Source organism: Pan troglodytes, chromosome 6, assembly GCF_028858775.2.
Source record: "Pan troglodytes isolate AG18354 chromosome 6, NHGRI_mPanTro3-v2.0_pri, whole genome shotgun sequence".
Classification (NCBI taxonomy): domain Eukaryota; kingdom Metazoa; phylum Chordata; class Mammalia; order Primates; family Hominidae; genus Pan; species Pan troglodytes.
Genome location: NC_072404.2, coordinates 93,847,654 through 93,869,143, shown reverse-complemented (window position 1 = coordinate 93,869,143; position 21,490 = coordinate 93,847,654). Strand labels below are relative to the sequence as shown.

Below are 21,490 nucleotides of genomic sequence, written 5' to 3'. Positions count from 1 at the left end.
GGTGGTAAGACAGATTTTGCCTGGAAGTTGTAGTTTGCTAATTTCTGTGGTGGACAATCTTCAAATATGCTCACTATAAATTATTTTCCTTCCTTATATGCACATGCTTATGCTGCATCTGACACCAAGAGGTAGAATCTAAATCTCCTTCTCTTTAAATCTGAGCTGATCTTAAAATAAACTTGTCACTAAGAGAATGCAACAGAAATAATGTTCTGGGACTTCTGAAGCTAAATAAGAAGACTTGCAGATTCTGCTTGGACGTCTTGAAATGCTTGCTCTTGGAATGTTTCCTATATGAAGTTAGTCACCATACCATGAGAAGATCAGGTATAGGTGCTCTGCTAGATGGCTCCAGGTCCTGGGCAACAGCTAGTATCAACTGCCAGCTGTGTACATGAACAATCTTGGACATCCAATCCAGCTGCACATTTAGATAACTACAATGCCAGCTTCCATCTGACTGTCACCACGTGAAAAACCCTAAGCTAGAAGGATACTGCAGAGTCCAGTCAACCCACAGAACTGTAAGTGTTGATAATCTTAGGCATTAAGAGATAACCAGAACAATCCCCTAGTTTTCATTTGTCATTCTATATTTTTAGATAATTTCATTATATTTTGTATAACTGCGTTTTTTTCTAAATATGTTTATTATATTGCATTTGACATGCCTTTTCAAAAATAAATGCTTATGGTAAGGAATGCAAACCACACAGTGTACTGCACTTACTGCTTGTTTTAAATGGCACATATTATTCTTTTGGTCATCAGGAACTCATGTTTTAAAACATTTAACATTCTAATGTGGTAGTTTGTTACTTATACATACTCATATTAAATAATTGGTTGAAGATTAGAGATTGACATGCAATGCATTATAATTTCTCCCATTGATACAATATGAAATGGACTTCCAGTAGTTATTCTCACACAGAACTTCTGATTTTCAGAAATGAATTACTGATATTAATGGGGAGTGCCTAGATAACCTGTTTTAGTCTGTAACTATAAAGTAAAGAATATTGAATTTGCCATTACTCAGTCTACAGATGTGACTTTGTTTAAATACTGTCTTATTTGATCTATATGAATAGTTTAGTTTGCAATAAAATTACATCCAATATATTTGAATTAAAATGTTTCAATACTATTAGATTTAGACTGAGAAGCTAAATGTTTTGTAAGTAAAAACAATCTTTATTTCATCTGGCTTATTTAGGCTTTTAATAAGAAGTGACAAGTTTGGGGAATATGATTTTAAGTGATGGTTTACCTAGTTTAAGCCCAGAAATAAACTAAAGGCATTACGGGAAAAAATACTGCAAAGCCATTTATAGTGGTTTTGCTGTCCTTCCTTTTGATTACATGGCAGCGAGAAGAAAAAAAAACAAACCCTGTACATAGTTTGCATTTTAATGGGAGCTATGTTAACCTAGGCTGCTTCTCTGTTCACAATCATTCAAGGTTTAAAGACAAATATGTGATATACTTGTAATGATAATTAACACTCTAATTTAGAAAACAACACAGAATAAAGCCTTGACACAGAGGCCAGAGCATTAAGTGTAATACAGACTTAGTGAGCACACTTGTTCTTCCCCAAGGCATTGTTGTGACCTAAATATGAACAATTTTCTTTACTCCATTCTAGAGTTCTGTAAAAAACATATGTCAGGCTTGGCTTGTAAAATCAGTGGACACCTTTCTATGCTTGGGCCAAAAACCCTGAAACAGATCCAGAAAAAGCAACAGTTCTGATGGGACATTACAATGTGTTTGGATATTCCATATTTCACTTTGTAAAATAAGCATTTGAGTTACAAAAAAAAAAAAAATGTGTACCTGTGTCTGAAAAAGTTCAAGCACCTAACAGATGTCACATGTATTTGGTTGCACTGTAAACAAAAGAAAAATACACCAAAATAGTAAAGACATAATTCTATTAATAAAAGTAAACAGACATTGACTTACCACAACAGAGTTCAGGCTTAAGCATAAAATAAAGTCACAAATACTATTTACATATGTTTTACTATGCATATGTATAAAATGTGTAGAAAAATTAAGCCATCTATAAGCTGGAAAGCTTGGAAGTGTGCTGTCCTCAGACTCTATTATCACTGAACTTAGAAGAGTATATTTTGGCAGCATTATTGGATTGAAGTCCCAAGGGCCGAATTAAAATAAGACTTGCACCATATGTAGACATACAAAATGTTGCTTGTTGGATACTGCCATAAACAATATGTTACAGGCCATCCCAACCTTGTGCTTCTTTCTCTGGGGCTCCCAAGGGTAGAAGAAAAGTATTTTTCATAAAATATGTTTTCTTCCTAAGTGGCAAGGCATACAGAAGAAATAAATAGAACTATGACAGAAGCAGATACCAGATCCCGGATATCAGAAGCTATAAAAATACTGGTATGCCCATAGCACTGATAGAATATTTAATTGGGGGAAACCTTGTAGGCAACAAAGAAAGGCTCTGCAGGGCTACAACGACGTCTCCAGAAATTTCTTTGAACTATATGTTTCCAGGAGAATTCCTACTGTAGTATGCTTCATTTATTCTGACTAATTTTTAAACAGGAAAAATAAACTCCAAAAGTCTGAAATGGCCACTTTATAAACTTTAAAATAAACCTAAAAGTGTGTTCAGAGAAAATATACATTTAATTTGAAATACGCAATTAACTATCTGAATGTTTGCCATAAAATGATAAATATCTAGATTAGTTTAATTGTTAGTTCAATTTATAGTTAGTTGAATTGCCAAAATTGACTAGCTGGTATATTACAGAGCTTCAGTGTGTTACGGGGGAAAATAAGGTTTGCTGAAATGAAATTTGCATTATCAGGGTCTTATTTACAGCTTCTAATATGTTCTTGAGCAGAAGATAAAGAAGAGAAATTATAAACAATTCTTACTGCATATTATTCCCCTGAAACTTGTATCTGACTGGTAACCAATGTTCTAAATTAAAGAAACATCATAATAAAATCTTGTGTGCCTTGCTCACAAGGCAGACTGTATACTGTATCATATAGGTTAATTTCTTAGTTTGAGGTTAGCTTGTATTTGTGGTAGTTTCAAGACTCTGAAGAAGAAATCTTTGATGTTAGTAGAAAGCATTTCTTTCCACCATTCCTACTATTTTCCTCCTTCAAAGCACATGTTTGAAACATAGGAACACATGAATATTCTGGATAAGACTGTATCATTTTTATGAGGTTCAAGATTCAAAGAGTAAATTTCCTGGAATTCATGTTATCACATCTTCCCATTTTTCCATTTAAAAGACTGCTCAATTGATGTTTCGCTTTAGACAGATAAATGTATTATTGAAAGATTTTGTGTTTAAAAATTACTTTTAAAAAGCAGATTAATTTAGCCTAGTTTGGAATGACTTTTTTTTAAGATAGAAAAAAAAATCTCAGAATTTTGAGCATCATTGGTGAAATACATTCGCCGTTTTTTTTCTTTTAATGGGAAAGATATACTAATGATGGATTGTCCATCGAAGTTCACTTTTGAAGACTCTCAGACAGCTTATATACACTTACATGTGGAAAGCTATAGCAACGGAGCAGTAAAATGTTACTGCAGATCACTTGAGATTTAGCAAAAGCCTTTTATGATATTAGGTAACCTCCTGGAAATGTGATTCTATTCTACCTTCGCTGAGTCCAAGATATACTGTAAAGATTCAAATCCCTAGAGATCTTCATGCTGCCATAAACAAAAACCACAGTTGTTTTTGAAATGTATTCCATCATTGTGGAAGGAAGAGGGAAGATTTTTTTTTTCCCCTTGTCTTCCTTATATATGTAGTTCATATAATGGACTAACACTCCATGAATAATATTGGGAAATGCAATGTTAAATTATAATAAGAAGTGTGAATCTTTCTAGTTGAAATGTGGCAATCAAAAAGAGTTACTTGAATTTTAATGTGTTCCATTAATTTATAACTCAAGTATTGATTACAATATTTATAGAAAAATATATAAAATATTAACAGAGTATTGCATTTATTTAAAACATTTGACTTTGGAATTGAAAAAAAAAATTCAATTCCCATTATCCCACTTTCCTGGGCAATCTAACTTCCCAGAAACGCCGTTTCCCCATTTCTAAGGTGGAAATCATGCATCATAGGATTGTTTAATGTTTTCAACAGCAATTATTTATTCAGTACCTACTATGTGTCCAAAAACTCAGGCTCATCACCTGTTGGGAAAAGAGATATTGTCAACAAAACTTTGTTCTGGTCCTCATGGTGCATATATTTCAACGGATGAGAGACATGATGCTAAATAAATGAATATAAAATTGAATACATAATAATGCACTTTATGGGGGGTGAAAAGTGCTCCTTTAGACTACTTTTACTCTGCCTCAATAGAGTCTCAACCCAGCTGCCAGAGTAATGTGGTTCAAATGTAATACAGAACATGTCACTCTGCTTAATCTGTCCATAGCTTCTCATCTCAATCAGTGTTAGAGCCTAAGGTCATCCCAGCCTGGTGCCCAGTTGCCTGCCTGACCTCATCTTCTGCTGCACATGCCCTTGCTCAGCAGGCTCCAGCTATTTGCATTTCCTAGCTTTTTCCTCCTCAGTCCCTTTGGACTTCACATTTCTTCAGCCTGCCATAGTCTTATGCATATTTCCATGTGGTACAAGCCTTCACATTCTTGAGTGTTTAGTAAAGAACTAATTTTTCACAGAGGCCTTCCCTGAAGAACATTTTGAAACGTACAACCCCCAAACACACCGGTCTTTCTCATTCCCTTTCCTTCTTCATTTTTCCTGTGACTCAGACCATCTGTCATAACAGGATTTTACTTCTTGCTTTCTTGTCTGTCTTCCCACTACCTTTTAAACTCCATGAGGGCACAGGTTTTTGTCTGTTTTACTCACTACTGTATTCCCATTGTCTAGGACAAATTCTGCTGTGTAGTTAGTAATTGTATTAGCCAGGGTTCTCTAGAGGGACATAACTAATAGTATAGGTGTATATATAAAGGAGAGTTTAGTAAAGAGTATTGACTCACACAATCACAAGGTGAAATCTCACAGTAGGCTGTCTGCAAGCTGAAAAACAAGGAAGCCAGTCCGAGTCCCAAAATCTCAAAAGCAGGGAAGCCGACAGTCCAGCCTTCAGTATGTGGTTGAAGGTCTGAGGGCCCCTGGCAAACCAATGGTATAAGTCCAAGAGTCCAAAATCTGAAAAACTTGGAGTTTGATGTCCAAAGGCAGGAAGCATCCACCAGCATGGGAGAAAGATGAATGTAGAAGACTCAGGCCAGTCTAGCCCATCCACTTTCCTCTGCCTGATTTTATCCTAGCTGTGCTGGCAACTGATTGGATGGTGCCCACCCAGATTGAGAGTGGGTCTGCCTCTCCCAGTCCACTGATTCAAGTGTTAATATTCTTTGGCAACACCCTCACAGACACACACAAGAACAATATTTTGTATCCAATCAGGTTGACACTCAATATTAATGATCACAGTAATCAGTGAATATCAATTGATTGGTCTGGTCAGGGCGGACCTATTTGAGGAAGTGACATTTAAACTAAGAAACTGCTAGGAGTAATGAAGACTAGGAAAAGCTGTCCAAAGTGGAGGAAATTGTGAATTGACAACCCTTGAAATTAGCAAGAGCTTGCTCTAGGGAGAAACTGAAACAAGGTTCTGGATTGGGTACAGGTTAGTAAATAGTGGCTTTAGATGCAGCAGGAGAGTTGGACAGGAGTCAGAACACACACACAGCAAGACTTCTTAGTAAAGAATAATATTATAGTAAACTTTATTTTTTAAAGAAAATAAACAATTCACTTAAAATTTGGAACATAAGAAAAAAAAAGAAACATTAAAATTATACTTTATTTGACCAATTGAAACAAAGAAAAAGGAAAGAATAAAACAGGGAAAGAAAAAGAAAACTAACACAGATGAGAACAGAGAATAAGAGTTGACTGAAAGTGAAAACAGGATTACAGAATGAAAAAGAGATTAGTACAATATTCAACAGATAGATATAAAGATGAAAGAGAAAACTAAAACAAACAAATTTTTAGAAAATCTTTAATTTACTTTTTAAAAAATGTCTATAAGTCATGACTTTAGAGGTATCAGCGATGAGGCAAAGAATTGAGGGTGGCTGACATAGTTCAGGCAAGAGTGTGAGCAGGAGGGATTGGGGAAAAATAAGACATTGAGGAGGAAGAACTTAGGTGAGCAAAGGGACTAGATGTGTGATGCAAGGAGAATGGAAGAGATCACTGTGAACTTAGGTATTAAACAATGGGTTTCTGAAATAAAATTTAGGTCATGAAGGAAAACTAGAGAATGGCAGGAAAAAAAGAGAATTAAAGAAATAAAGTCAAGAATAAAATCATCATTTTATGTTTACATTTATGTAATCCTTTCTGTTTTCATTGTATATCTATGACTATGTTTTTTTCACATTTTTAAAAATTTGCTTTTTACATTTTGTGATTTGATAACTCTCTCCAAATTCAACTTTCTACAGCATTCCTGTTACTTCGTTTTCCCCATGGTGCTGTTGTAAACATATTTTCTGCTACATCGCTGCCAAAATCCTTCTCTGAAAACTTCCTGCTCTTGTGGCTTTTAGCTCCAACATCTCTCTTTGACCCTAAGACAGCCACCTCCTATTCTGTTCCTGATTAGAACACACTGGCCTAGAACACTCCCCAGTCCCTAGCCCCTTGTCTAACTGATTCTCAGGCTAAATGGCAGCTGCTCCACCACTAAATCCATATTTCATATTTTTATATTTGAAACATCTCTGCATAGTGTGAGCAAATAATTTTTTTGTACCAAAAAAGGGACCACCAACAGAATGGGATACTGGCTGAAACAACAGGCATGAGCAGAGACTGTCATGGTCATAACTACCTTTAGGGAACATGTCTTGGTTAATCTGCTGGGGTTGCCACTTTGTCCCTCAGGAATGCTATCTCAGGGTAGAAATAGGGCATCCCTGTATAGGGCATTGGAAACAGCAGCAGCAGCAGCAGCAGCTAACACTGGAGGAAAGAGTATTCATCATTCACTGTGCTAAGCCCTTGGCTTTAGTTTCACACATTTATATAATTGTATTTGTTGATTTCAAGGCCAGGGCAGGAAAAGCCAAGTACTTTACATTTTACTTTACATTTTACTTAATGACAGATAAAATAACCCATGTAATTCAGTGTAGTCTTTTTGAGATATTCAGTCAATCCTCTTTATTAAAGGTAGTTATGTTTTAGGAAGTTGCTGCAAACATTACTGCAAACACTGAATTAGCGAATATGGAATCATTGCTCCTTGGGGAAACACAAGGTTAGGTTCCTGCAAATTTTCTGGCTGCAAAATTTTTATCAACCAGTTAATACATAATCTTGTTTTAAGTGTGTTTCTGTTAAAGACACTTTATTTAATATATAGCATTGATTCATTAACTTTGAACCTCAGGACCAACAGCACCATAATTCATGGTTGTATAAAGCTTATCTAACACAGGTATCTGTCCCTTAAGGCACATCACAGACATCTTGCACTTAGGAACACTAGACAGCATGTCACCACTATGTCTGGAGACCATTTTAAATCACAAAATCAGCAACAAAAAGCATAAGCATGAGGGAAATGTGGCGCTAAATAGACCACAAAAAGAAAACTTACATAGTATGAGAACTGAAACAAGAAAGCAGAACATCACCTTGTTCAGCCTCAGCTGGGCACATGGGCATCTGGAGACTCAAATTTTTGCTACCTGTGTATGTTGGCGAGTGACCATACAAATGCTGTGAGTATAGATTTTTCTGGGTATGGGTAGACAAATTCACAAATAAGGAATCCACAATAACGACAACCTCTTTTAAACTGAATCACGTCACTCCCCTGTTTAAAAGTCATGCAATTTCTTCTCAGTACTTTTGGAAGAAAATATAACCTGGTTAACATATGGCATGCAAGGCCCTACATGATATGACTCTGCTTACCTTTCTAATTTCTTATGCCAGAGTCTTCATAACTCACTACACCCAAAGACATTAACATCTTCCCAAATGTATACTTCCAGCCCTAGCCGTTTTCTTGCTCTGGGCCCTGGGCTCATGTATCCAACTGCATATTGAAGATCTTGGTTTAGATGCTTATGAAGCCATGAAAACTTGACAAAACCAAAACAGAATTTATGATATTTCTTTCTAGTTCTGCTCCTCCCTCAATCTTATACATCACAGTAAATGTTACCACTTCCAAAAGATGCTGTGTCCACCTCAGCCTTTTTTCTGACCCTATATCATACTAAGCTTACTTTTCATCTTTGAGCCTTGTCATTTACTGTTTCCTCAGGCTGGAACTCCCTCCATTCAGGTGTTTTCAAAGCTGTATTCTTCTTTATTTTCAGGTCAAATGTGTCATGCTCATACATCCCTTGCTACCAAATCATACTATCATATGAACTTGTTTCATCTTCTCTGCAGCACTTTTCATGATCTGAAATTCTCTGCCTCATTTATGTGTGTACAGTTATTTTTTAAACTGCCTCATTCCATTGGAACATAATACTCTGTCTGGATGGTAGCTACCTTTTCTTTTTTACCATCTCCTTCCCCTTACTTAGAACAGGCCCTGTATCTGTTGCTGCCTGGCCTTTTTTAGGGCATCACCTGCACAAATGTCATTCTGCTCCAGAGCCTTTGTCGCAGTGTGGATTGACAAACCATGAACATTCTTCATGTCTCATCTGAAATGTCACTTCCTCAGTAAAACGTTTCCAAACCACACACTCTAAAATAGTCTTCTTGACCATCTCTCAGTATTTTATCACATGACACTCTATTTGTGTTTACATCAAGTTTTTACTTGTTTAATGCCTATCTTATCCTCTGGAACAGGGGTTGGCAAACTAAGACCCATGGGCCAAATTTGCCCTACTGCCTATTTTTTATAAAGAAATGTCTATGGGAACACAGCCATACCTCTTTATTTGTGTATTGTATGTGTGGTTTTGTGCTACAACAGCAGAGTTGACTCATTGCAACAGATACCATATGGCCAACAAAAGTCTAAGGTATTTACTATCCGGCCTTTTACAGTTTGCTGACTCCTGCCCTAGATATGGGCTCACTGAGGTCAGAGATTCTATTGCTTATTCCACAGCCACATACCAGTACTTAACTGAGTACCACACATGGTTATTACTTAACTATTATTTCTTGACTGGTTGTTGAATGACTTAATATTGTAAACAATGTGATTAAGAAAAATATTAAAAATACACAAAATATTTTTTACGAGCATGTTATTCTTTAACTACTTGATCCTAATTTTTTGAACTATACTTATTTATACTTATTAGCTACATTAAATATAGTTTTAATGCTACATAACAAATGTATGTAGCAAATGTTTGTGATGTAGCATTAAAACAACAAAAACAACACGGATAAATCCATCTAGTAAATATCTATTGCTGAACTGTTACATAGAAAATCTTTGTGAGGATTTGAGCCCCTAGGTAATTTCCAAAGAAAGTTTTAGAATGTGGTGAATTTGTTTTTTCTGTGCCAGGCTGCCATTACAAGTACCATTCCCCACTCTTTTTTTGGCATGGCATCACTAAAGAGAATATTTCAAACACTATTCTAAATCACCTTTCCCCCATTAGAACAAATATATCGTTGTGTATCTTTTGACATTGGATCTTCGTCTGTGTTGCACTAACTTGAATCTGACCTCTTTGAACTTCGTTCAGTTCATCTCTCACTGCCTTTCCAATTTGCCAAGTTCATTTTGAATACTGAATCCATCTTCCATGAGTCGTTCTGTCCTTATTCTCTTCAGGAGATTGAACTCATCTACAAATTTGATGAGCCTATTCTCTATTTCATTTTCCAGGTCATTGAAGAAACACTTAAGCATCCCTCAATGTAAAGGTGACCCCTTCAAAACATCACTTGTTACATCTCCCCGGGCTGACACTAATTCATCAGTAACATTTCTCTGGGTATGGATGGCCATTCAATCTACTGACTATTGTTGGCATAAAATAACAGAGCAGAAAAAAAAAGAGTTTACTTAAAATTTTCAGGAAAAGCACTTTGTCTTCTGCCACACTAAAAATATGCAGAACAGCGGATCATGCTGTTTAGAAATTAAATATCTTTTGTATATGGAGAATTATATTCTTGGTTTGTGTAGTCAGCTTTGCAATGTGGCCTTTCGTAAACATTGTGATTAGAAAGATAGTTGATCACTCTTGTTTTGTCACAGAATACTCTGTATTTGTTTTCAAGTCTCATTTGTATCTGTTATTCTCTTTCCCCTGTGTTTGAGTAATTACCAAATGCAGCTCATCATGCTATTTTCTGGAATTATTCTTTGCTCTGTTATTATAGTTAGAGCCTCAGTTTAAGTCATCACTACCTGTAGCCAAACTACTGAAAAAAAAAATTTTTTTCAAATGATGGCATTCTTGTCTCCAAACTCTTGTGAAGCTCTCAGAGGAAAATATTTTGTCAAATATAATGTTTCATGATTCCCATTCTGAGGATCCACAAGTGCCTTTCAATTGACACTCAAAATAAAATAAAATGCTCAATGTGGTATTCAGGGCCTTCTCCTTCTTAACATTTTATCTCCAGTGCTTAAAGCTCAGTTCACACATGTATTCTGATGAGCAAGCACGGTTACCAACACAGTGTCTCCATAATCACTAACATAATTTAAAACAACATTTGCTGGCAACTTAGATATGCTTTTATTAGCAGGATTATTATCATTATTGTTTTATCAATTTGCTTATCTTTACCAATCCATAAGTCACTAGTAGTTTGAAGCATTCCCATGTAGAGTAGTTTTGACCACAATTTATATTTGTAGATGGGCTTTACTGACTGAAAAAAGAAATTAAAAAAGGAGATTGCTCTTGGCATCATTGATAATCAATGCCACTATAAGAGAATACAAAAGAACCTTTAAAGACATTACCTAACATGTTTTTGTAATTTCAAAAAGCCAAAGGGCAATATTTTAAAACTTTTACTAATAATTTAACTGCAGTTTGTCTAATCTAAACAATATTAATAATGTAATATTTACCCACTGCATCTAGTATAATGCCTTGTATATAGTAGATTCTCAATGAAAAACTGTTGAAGAATTATTTGTTTGTCAGCATAGGCACATAGAGATATACATTTCTAGCTTCATTTTCCTGTATTACAAATGTTTACAGGGAAATGAAAAATGAGAGAGAATAAGAAAAACTTACAGAAATGCTAGGTTTACATAGCGCCTGTTAAGCACTGCACTTTCGGGGCATAATAGGCAATTTTTGATAGTGATTAAAGATTAATTAATGAGGGGAAGTAGAAGGATATATAAAATTACATGAGGTTATTTCTAAATTTAAAGAATTCCTTTTTGGATGAAATTACTTTCCTTCATTAAGCAACGACAAGGTACAAAATAAATTTTACAATTCCATAAACCCTAATTATATTCACATATTAAACAGTCAATGTTTAAAAGTCTAAAAGATTGTAAAAACTCTAATTATCAAGAAAGAACTTATGCAATCGAAAATTTAAAAGAAAAATATAATTAAAAAAGAGAAAATTTAAAAGATAAAAAATAAAAAGAGGCTGGGCACGGTGGCTCGTGCCTATAATCTTAGCACTTTGGGAGGCTGAAGAGGGCGGATCATGAGGTCAGGAGTTCGAGACCAGTCTGACCAACATGGTGAAACCCCGTCTCTACTAAAAATACAAAAATTAGCTGGGAGTGGTGGTGCACACCTATAATCCCAGCTACTGGGGAGGCTGAGGCAGGAGAATTGCTTGAACCTGGGAGGCAGAGGTTGCAGTGAGCCAAGATCATGCGACTGCATTCCAGCATAGGCGACAAAGCGAGACTTCATGAAAAAAAAAAAAAAAAAAAACACAAAGAAAAAAAACTCCTACATATATGGCTAAAGTATCGACATGTGATTCTTTTTTTAAATATAAACATAGTATTGCTAAAATAAAGATTTGAGAAAACTTAGATGAGTTTAGATTGGTTAGAAAGTTAGGAAGAGTTAGTTGTGTTTAAATGAGTTAGAAAAATTTGCTAATTTATGATTGGACATATTATAATAAGATTTTATTCTTGATTATTGCTCTACCAAAATCTGGATTTACTAAATAAGTTGTACTTCCTTGTACTTTCCCATCACATAAATAAAATGACACATGTAACATGCCACTGTGAAATGCTGAAGTATTGTAGAATGATTATTTGAACAATGAAAACCAGCTTTCACTCGTCTGATACTCCTGCCTAAAGGATTTTTAACATTTGCTTTAGTTTTTCAGATTCCTTTAGTGCTCTTTAAAAAGCAATGTCCAAATAAGTATAATCAAAATGTGCTATGGTAAACTTCTACTAAATCATGGTGACAAGTTTTAAATCTTGGTGGTAGAAAATGTTTTTATATAGAAACTTACAGAAATATTCTTGACGTATGGAAATACAATTAACCATCCTTTTCTAACATGTACAAGGTAGAAAGTAAAGATTTAGTAATCATTCTGATGGTCAATGCTAGCAAGTCAAGCTAGCTATATGCATTTGAAAGCTCATAATTACTAAATTAGCCCACATTAAGAGGTAATGTGGCATGTTTCTAGTAATTTGTATCTTACCATCTGTCTCCACCACTTCCCAGCTGTGTAACTTTTGGTAAATTATTTAGTATATTGTAGCTTGATTTCCTCATCTATAAAATTGGATAAGAGTAGGAACTAATTCATACAGCTATTATGAGAGATAAATGAATTAACACTTGTAAAGTAATGCATTAGTTTCCTAGGGCTGGTATAACAAATTACAGCAAACTTCATCACTAAAAACAACAAAAATGTATTCTCTCACAATTCTGGAGACCAGAAGTCCAAAATTAAGGAGTTGGCAGAGTTGGTTACTTCTGGAGGCTCTGAGCGAGAATCTGTTCCATAATTCTTCATTTCTGGTTGTTGCCAGGAATACTGCCTGTTCCTTGGCACATAGAGCAATCTTTGCCTTCATCATCACATGGCACATTCCTCTGTGTGTCTCTGCAGCTTTTTCTCCTGTAAGAATACCAGTCATTAAATCTAGAGGAAATCCTAAATAGAGAATAATCTCTTTTCACAGTCCTTAACTAAATTGTATCTGCAAAAACCCTATTTCCAAATAAATTTACATTCTGAGTTCTGAGATTTTATCAAACTGAAATGCTTCTGCTCAGTAAACAATTAACTAAGTAAAGAGACAACCCATAGAATGAAAGAAAATGTTTGCATTTTCTTAACATATCTGTTAAGGTGTTAATATCCAAAACATATAAGAAACTCAAACAACTCAATAGTTTATAGTTTGAAAGGAGACAACCCATTTAAAAGAATGGGCAAAGGCCCCAAATGTCTTGTATTTCTCAAAAGAAGACATAAAAATAGTCAACAGGTATATGAAAAAAATGTTCAAAATCACTAATCATCAGAGAAATGCAAATTAAAACCACAATGAGATATTACTTCACATCTGCTACAATGACTGTTATTAACAAGGTGAAAGATAAGTAATGCTGGTGAGGATGTGGAGAAAAGAAAATCATTGCACACTATAGGGGAAGTATAAATTAGCATAATTATTAGGTAAACAGTGTGAAAGTTTCTTTAAAAAACAAAAATGGAACTACCATATTCCAGTAATCCCACCACTAGATATATATTTAAAGGAAATAAAATCAGTGTGTTGAAGAGATATCTACACTCCCAGGTTTATTACAATATTACTAAAAATAGCTAAGATATAAAATAAATCTATGTGTTCATTAATGAATGAACAAAAAAACATGATATGTATACATAATGGAATACTATTTGGCTTCAAAAAAGAAGGAAATGCTGTTATTTTACAAAAATATGGATAATCCTGGAGGACATTATGCTAAATGTAAGAAGCCAGGCACAGAAACGCAAATATACCATGATCTCACTTATATGTAAAATCTAAAGAGTTGACCTTATGAAAGTACAGAATAAAATGATGGTTAACAAGTGCTAGGGGTGGGGTGGAGTGAGGTTGAAGAGATGTTGAGCAAAGGATACAAATTTAAGTTAGGAGGAATAAGTTCAAGAGATCTGTTTTACAACATGGTGACTATAGTTAATAACAATGTATTGTCTTTAAAATTGATAACAGAGATTTTAAGTGTTCTCATTACAAAAAAAGATAAGTGTATGAAATAATGCATGTGTTAATTAGCTTAATTTAGCTATTTTATGATGTATACATATTTCAAAACATCATGTTGTATATAATAAATATATATAATTTGTGTTGATTTAAAAAAGTAAATAAATAGTGTTTACAAAATTTATCAAGAAAGAAATATTATACAAAAAACAGCCATGTAACAAACCTGTGCATGTAATCCCTGAATCTAGAAAAAAATAAATGTAAATAAATAAATAAAGCAAAAACAACCAAAAGAAGATAGATTAAAACTCTTTACTGACTAAAAATATTGTATGAGTCACATGATAAACTTTGTTACCATTGTTAAAATAATTAACTCTATTTATATTAACATGAATAAATCTGTCTGTAATGTTGGGTTTTAAAAAGTAAACTTTAAAACCCTGGAAATACTATTAATGCAAATCAATACTATTACCTTTTAAAATTATAAAAACCAAATTTATGGAGAGATAGAAGGGGTATCAAGCTTGGGAGAACAGAGAATATCAGATACTTCAAACCTTCTGTAATAATTACTCTTAGAAATACTAAACAGTTTTTCAATTTAATTTACAACAGTGATATGGTTCAGCTTTGTATCCACCCAAATCTCATCTTGAATTTTAGCTCTCATAATTCCCATGTGTTTTGGGAGGGACCCAGTGGGAAATAATTGAATCATGGGGGCGGTTTCCTCCCTACCATTCTCATGGTAGTGAATATGTCTCGTGAGATCAGAAGGTTTTATAAGGGGAAACCCCCTTCTCTTGGTTCTCATTCTCTCTTGCCTGCTGCCATGTAAGATGTCCCTTTCACGTTTCATCATGATTGTGAGGCCTCTCCAGCCACGTGGAACTGTGAATCCATTAAACCTCATTTTCCTGATAAATTACCCAGTCTCAGGTATGTCTTTATCAGCAATGTGAAAGCATAATATTACAAACAGTATCAAAAAGAGTAAAATACTTAGGAATAAATCTAACCCAGGAGGCAAAATGTGTGTACACTGCAAACTTTAAAAAGTTGCTGAAAGATACTAAAGACACATAAAAAATAAAAAGATATCCCATGTTTATGGGCTGTAAGACTTCATATTGTTGAGTTCAATATTACCCAATGTGATCTATAGATTCAGTGTAATCTCTGTCAGAATTTCAATTATGATTTTGCAAAGATAGAAAAATCTTTCCAAAAATTTATATGCAGTCTCAAAAAACCACAAATTAGCAAAACAATCTTGAAAAAAAAATCACAAAACACAAAGTTAAAAGTCTCACACTTTCTGATTTTAAAACTTACTGCAAAGCTACTGTAATCAGAAGACTGTATGGTGGCTTAAAAATGGACATACACACCAATGGAGCAGAATACAGAGCCCAAAAATAAACCCTCACATATGTGGTGAAGTGATTTCTAACAAGGTTGACAAGACCATTCAATGAGGAAAAGGCTGTTTTTTCTACAAATGGTGTTGGTAAAACTGTATATCCACATTCAAAAGAATGATTTGAACTATTACCTTATGCCATATACCAAAATTAATAAAAAAGGGATTAAAACACAAATGTAAGAGCTACAATAAAACTCTTGGAAGAAAACAGAGGAAAATCCTCATATTATTGGATCTGGCAATGATTTTTTGGCTATGACACCCAAAGCATAGGCAACAAAAGAAAAAAGAGGTAAACTGGACTACATCAAAATTTAAAACATTTGTGCATCAAAAGACACAATCAATAGTCATCTCAGCTCACTGCAACCTCTGCCTCTGGGACTCAAGTGATCCTCCTGCCTCAGCTCCCTGGAGTAGTTGGGGCTATAGCCACATGCCACCATGCTCAACCAATTTTTGTATTTTTTTTTTTTTTGGAGAAATGGGGTTTCACCATGTTGCCCAGGCTGATCTCGAACTCCTGGGCTCAAATGATCTGCCCTCCTTGGCCTCCCAAAATGCTAGGATTACAGGATCCACTCATATTTAAAGTCAATAAATTCCAACTTCAAATAGTTCCTCCTCCAAATATTTCTACTTCCCCCAAATACTGATCTTCATTTTAATTGGTAAAGGAGAGACTTTTAGTTTCCTCTCTAAAGTATTTAGCTGTACTTCTCAGTAATATATTTCTGATTTATATTTCAGGTAGTTAACACAACTACATTATCAACCTTCCTTACCGCTAGTGAAGCCAACATTATATAAACAAAAGTTTACATGTGGAGCATTTTGGATTGGCCCTTTAACACCTGGTATGGGCTTGTTTTTATCCTCTCTACCAAACTTTTGTTCACCACAAAAGCAATGACCAGAATTCCAGCAGCTATTTTTTTTTCTTACCTTGAAAATTACATCCATTAGATGGAAATGCCAGGGCAGAAACTAAGAAGATGGTGGATCTCTTATGTTTTGAGAAATGATGCCCTACAAGACTTGGAATGCTACTGGTGGACTTCTCTTACTTGAACAAGAAAGAAACATTGAATAAACAGTGGTCTTGTTTAATCCACTGTAATTTTCTGTTATTTGTGAAATCAATTTTGACTCAGCCTCCTTCATCTCTAACTCGTTATCAAGTATTGTTGCTTTTAGCTTTGAAATTTCTCTTGAATATAAGACTTTTTTTGTTTGTTTCTAATATCATTATCATTAACCAAGTCCATCTGGTAATTCTACAAAATTAAACTTGGTAAGGTTTTTTTTTTGCATTTTTGAGAAATACTATGAAAAATATTATGATACACAAACATTTGAAAAAATATTTTGGACATCTATACTAGAATCTAGTCATCATATTAGAAATTGGAGATATAAAAACATTAATTAACTACCTCAAGTTTCTATTTAATTCAATTTATAAAGTTCCAGTTTAGAGAACTCATCACAGCTCAACTTCAAAAGTAGGTGTTGCAATTCCATTTATTGAATAGGATTAGGGAAGTTAAATTACTATTAAGTGGTGGAATCAGGATTTGGGTCAAAGACTGTTTTTAAATCCTATCCTTTCCAGTGAACTACAAGCACGTGGCATAAACATGGGAGTAGAAATGATAATGGAATGCTACAAGGACTAGAGTGTATCAGTCTGCAGGGATACTTTTATGCTGAGGGAAAAGTGACGATCAAATCAGGAAAGTAGGTCAGTGCCTGAGTTATTGCAGCAGCCTCAAAAGCAGTCTTGCATTTTTCTAATCCCTTCCAATTAATCTTTCCCAAACATGATATTTATCATGCCAGACACTTACCAGAAAACTTCTAACAGTGTTTCTTTGTTCTACACAATCTTGCCCTTCCCACATTTATTCATGATTCCCCAAATTAAACCTTCTATATGACAAAGACAACTTTTGTCATCATTTCTGAACCAAAGTCCTTGAGTACTTATGAATTCATGCAATCCATATTGAACTCACATTTTCTGACTTTTTATTAAATATGCTGTATATATCATTCTTGAAATGAAATATTATTTAATTTGTTTTATGTGTATATTTTCATCCCCAATAGTTTGTAAAATGTTGAGGTCAGACGTTAGGCCTTGTTATGTATCAGTGATAGCTAAATTAAAAATTGTCTGGCAAATCTTGAAAACATGGTAAAATAATTTTTATGCAAGAGTTTTAGTGTTTTGATTAACTGGCTCACAAATAGTCTCCAGTTATTTTACATATTATCTTACATATTTCCCAGTGTTGGCCAAGGCAAAATTGTAAAGTTGGCAGAACTTTTTTGAGACCTTTTTCCTTTAAATTTTCCTCTATCCCTCTGTCCCCCACCCCCAAAAGTTGCCTAATTTTGAACTCACTCAAATGTATCTTTTTAAAATAATAACTTTCCTTGGCTTGGTCACCTCATGGGGATTTATGGTTTTAAGGACTTCAACCTGGAGCCTTTTTTATCACACCACCTGTACCACTTTTGACAACCCATAGTATTCATATTCCCCAAAGAAATTATTCCCTGATGCAGCTTGTCCTTTGAAAAGTATACTACACCAGACTACCATTAGCTAATGTCCTAAACTAATACAGAGAATAAATAATAAGTTTTAAAAATATTTAATTTGGTGCATTTTATCCTCCTCCTAGATCACTAGCATTTTTATTGTAATAAAATTTTTGGAGAGAATGTTCTTACCTTGGCCGGATTATTTTTTAGGATGATATTTAAGATCTAATATTAGATTGTAAAAAACTTCTTACTTTTTAATAACAAAAACCGTGATTACTCTTGCACCAACCTAATAGGAGAAGAGAACCAATATTGGAAATATTTTCATATCATAAAATTATATAAATCATGCCTAGTCTCATAAAAGTAGTTACCCCAAATATTTGTTGAATTCTTGATTATTCATACCCAACTGGCAAATCTCTGTACAGTTTTATCAGATCTGCTCATAGAAATATATATTTTTCTACAATCCTATCCAATCTTTTTCTATTGATAGCTTATCCTATTAATGTAATATCATAATATTAATATAATATTAATGGTCTGGTACCTAAATTTTTACTTTCTCTGCCCATTGCATGATATATTTTAGAGTTGGTGAATCAACAACAACATAAAGTAATATTTCAGTCCCATTTTCTAAAGCTGGTGAATCAGCAAAAACACAAAACTCTGTTTTATCTTCACCTTACATACAATCTCACTCCAATAAACCACACTGGGAAGAAGATATATCTGTAAAAGAGACACTGAACCCTGTGCTTTAAGGAACTCCATATGTTTTATATCCTTGGATTAATGAGGCACAAAACTGAAACTGTGGAGTGAAAAAGTATAAAAATATGGAAAGATTTTTTTTTTTTTTGAGACGGAGTTTCTCTCTTGTTGCCCAGGCTAGAGTGCAATGGCGTGATCTCGGCTCACCATAACCTCTGCCTCCTGGGTTCAAGTGATTCTCCTGCCTCAGCCTCTCGAGTAGCTGGGATTACAGGCATGCACCACCATGCCCGGCTAATTTTGTGTCTTTAGTAGAGATGGGGTTTCTCCATGTTGGTCAGGCTGGTCTCGAACTCCTGACCTAAGGTGATCCACCTGCCTTGCCCTCCCAAAGTGTTGGGATTACAGGTGTGAGCCACCACGCCCAGCAGAAACTTTTTTTAAAGGAATTTATATCAAGTGTGTTTACATTTAGGAGCTGAAGCATTGTTTTCAGAAATGCCAGTTTGATACTAGGGATCATCATGCTGTTTTTCCATTACCTTAAATTCAGAAATAAGTGACTTGGAACTAAAATTATTTACCATTTGGACTTCAAAAGCTTGATCAAAGCAAGACACATGTTTAAAAGAGAATCAAGTCTTAAACCAGATTATTAAAAGAGCCCTAAATTTTTGTTTCAATGACATATCATAAATAGTTGAACATATTTATTAAGGAGAAATATTTGTACATCATTTCAGCAAACTACTTTGATATTTAATTGGAAATGACAGACCATATTGAAGTTTGTTAAAAGAATCTTATTAATAACAACTTCACAAACACCACAACCACTTCCATAGTCTCCATTAGTAAAACTAAAGGGGAATTTGTGAGTTAATAGAATGGGAATAAACATATGCAATTGAAGGCAGGTCCAAATCAGGAATGATGTGGCCAGCTAGACGTGTGTTGGGGAAATTTTGATTTTTGCCTTCCTACAGGTAAAAGAAAAACTAGCAAGCATTGAATCATTAGTTCATAAATTAGACAGCATTTGTTAAAGAGGACCCCCTTGTGAATAGGCTTGTATGATGGGTTGGGAAAAAAAACTAGATATAAATCAAAACAAAGAAACTGTATGCTTCTCTAAATCTTATCCAAACTTTGGTATAAAAGTTAGACTGGAAACTCCCCAGGATATTTTTTTCTTGGGATGTTTCCAATATGTTTCATTTTCAACTAAGACAGAAAAAAAATCTCACAATGAAAGTCTTCATAGCAAATTATGTGAAACCATGAAAATGAAGAAGTTTTGTTTGTTTTTCCAATGAAAACTTTTGAAATCTGAAAATGCTAAATTTCCTAACAGAGAGTTCAGATAGCCAGAAACTTCAACCTAATTTACTTAAATCCAATTAAAGAAAGTTATGATAAATTGCTCTCCTATATAATATTTCTACAGGTAATTTTGTGCTCATCCAGTGGTATGATTTCTGAAACTTGAATATCAACACATGATTGTAATGTCTTTAGTATATGAAATTACATGCACTTGTACACAAACACTCTCTAAAATAACCAGACATTGTTAAAGAGACCCTCTTCTCATACCATAGCTATATACGAATGATATTTATGAACCATTTAGATCTCTTCAAATTGCATTGGCCCCTTGGGGTACACTGAAATCACAATCTGTTTATTTATTTTTTTCTTGGGTTCTGTTATCTTTGTTCTTTGCTTCCATCTGTCTTTTCCTTCATATCTTATCCCCATTTTTCCCACACATTAATATTCTCCTTTATAACCTTTTAATATTTCCCATAAAAATGATTTTGCATTCTGAAGCTTGTTTGTTCTTATTCCTTTTTTTAGATGGAATGACCAGAGAGAACACTTTTCTAATTGTTTAGTGTGATTATTATAAATATCAAAAATCAGAGGGCAAAAGATATGTATGCTAGTGTGATCTGCCATACAGAATAAGACAATGCAATTATTTAAAAATCAGACTTTTATATTGTTGTTTATCTTTTATAATTTTCAATAAATGTTAGTCTCATAATTTAAATACAGTTTTTATTGAAGTTTAACATAGTTTTTAAAATAATTATTTTCTTGTCTTTTTTGTTTCCAGGAGTGAAATGAGGTTTTTTCTTTTTAGTCTGCTGAATTATATTATTTTACTGATGAGTAAAATAAGCTTCTGTTAGAATAAAGTAATTATTTACAGAGAAATGGTAAAATCTGAAAAGGATAATACGAATTTTTAATCAAACAATGAATTAATTTTGGACAACTTATGGAAACATGGAAAATTGATTGATAATTTTTAATGTTTAATCCTGTACTTATTTCTTCAAGTTTGCTACAAAGGAATTAGGGATATTAAAGAAACATTTGCTCAAGAGATTTTCATTATAAAAAAGTTCTAATAAACTATTTTAAAAATATAAGTGCTTAGGTACTTCTTAACTTGATGGGTCCCTCTATCACGAGTCTACACTTTTATCAGTAGACTAGACTATATTTCTACTACCAGTT

At 34.0% G+C, this 21,490-nt stretch overlaps 1 protein-coding gene across 1 annotated transcript in view; it reads left to right on the top strand.

Moving 5' to 3' along the window:
• The first annotated feature begins 509 nt into the window (after positions 1-509).
• The window catches only part of SEMA3A (semaphorin 3A), a 554,212-nt gene continuing 533,231 nt past the window's right edge, over positions 510-21,490 (top strand). The window contains exon 1 of the mRNA XM_054687612.2: positions 510-527. The gene's annotated coding sequence lies outside the window, so the exon portion shown is untranslated. The remainder of the gene's footprint in view (positions 528-21,490) is intronic.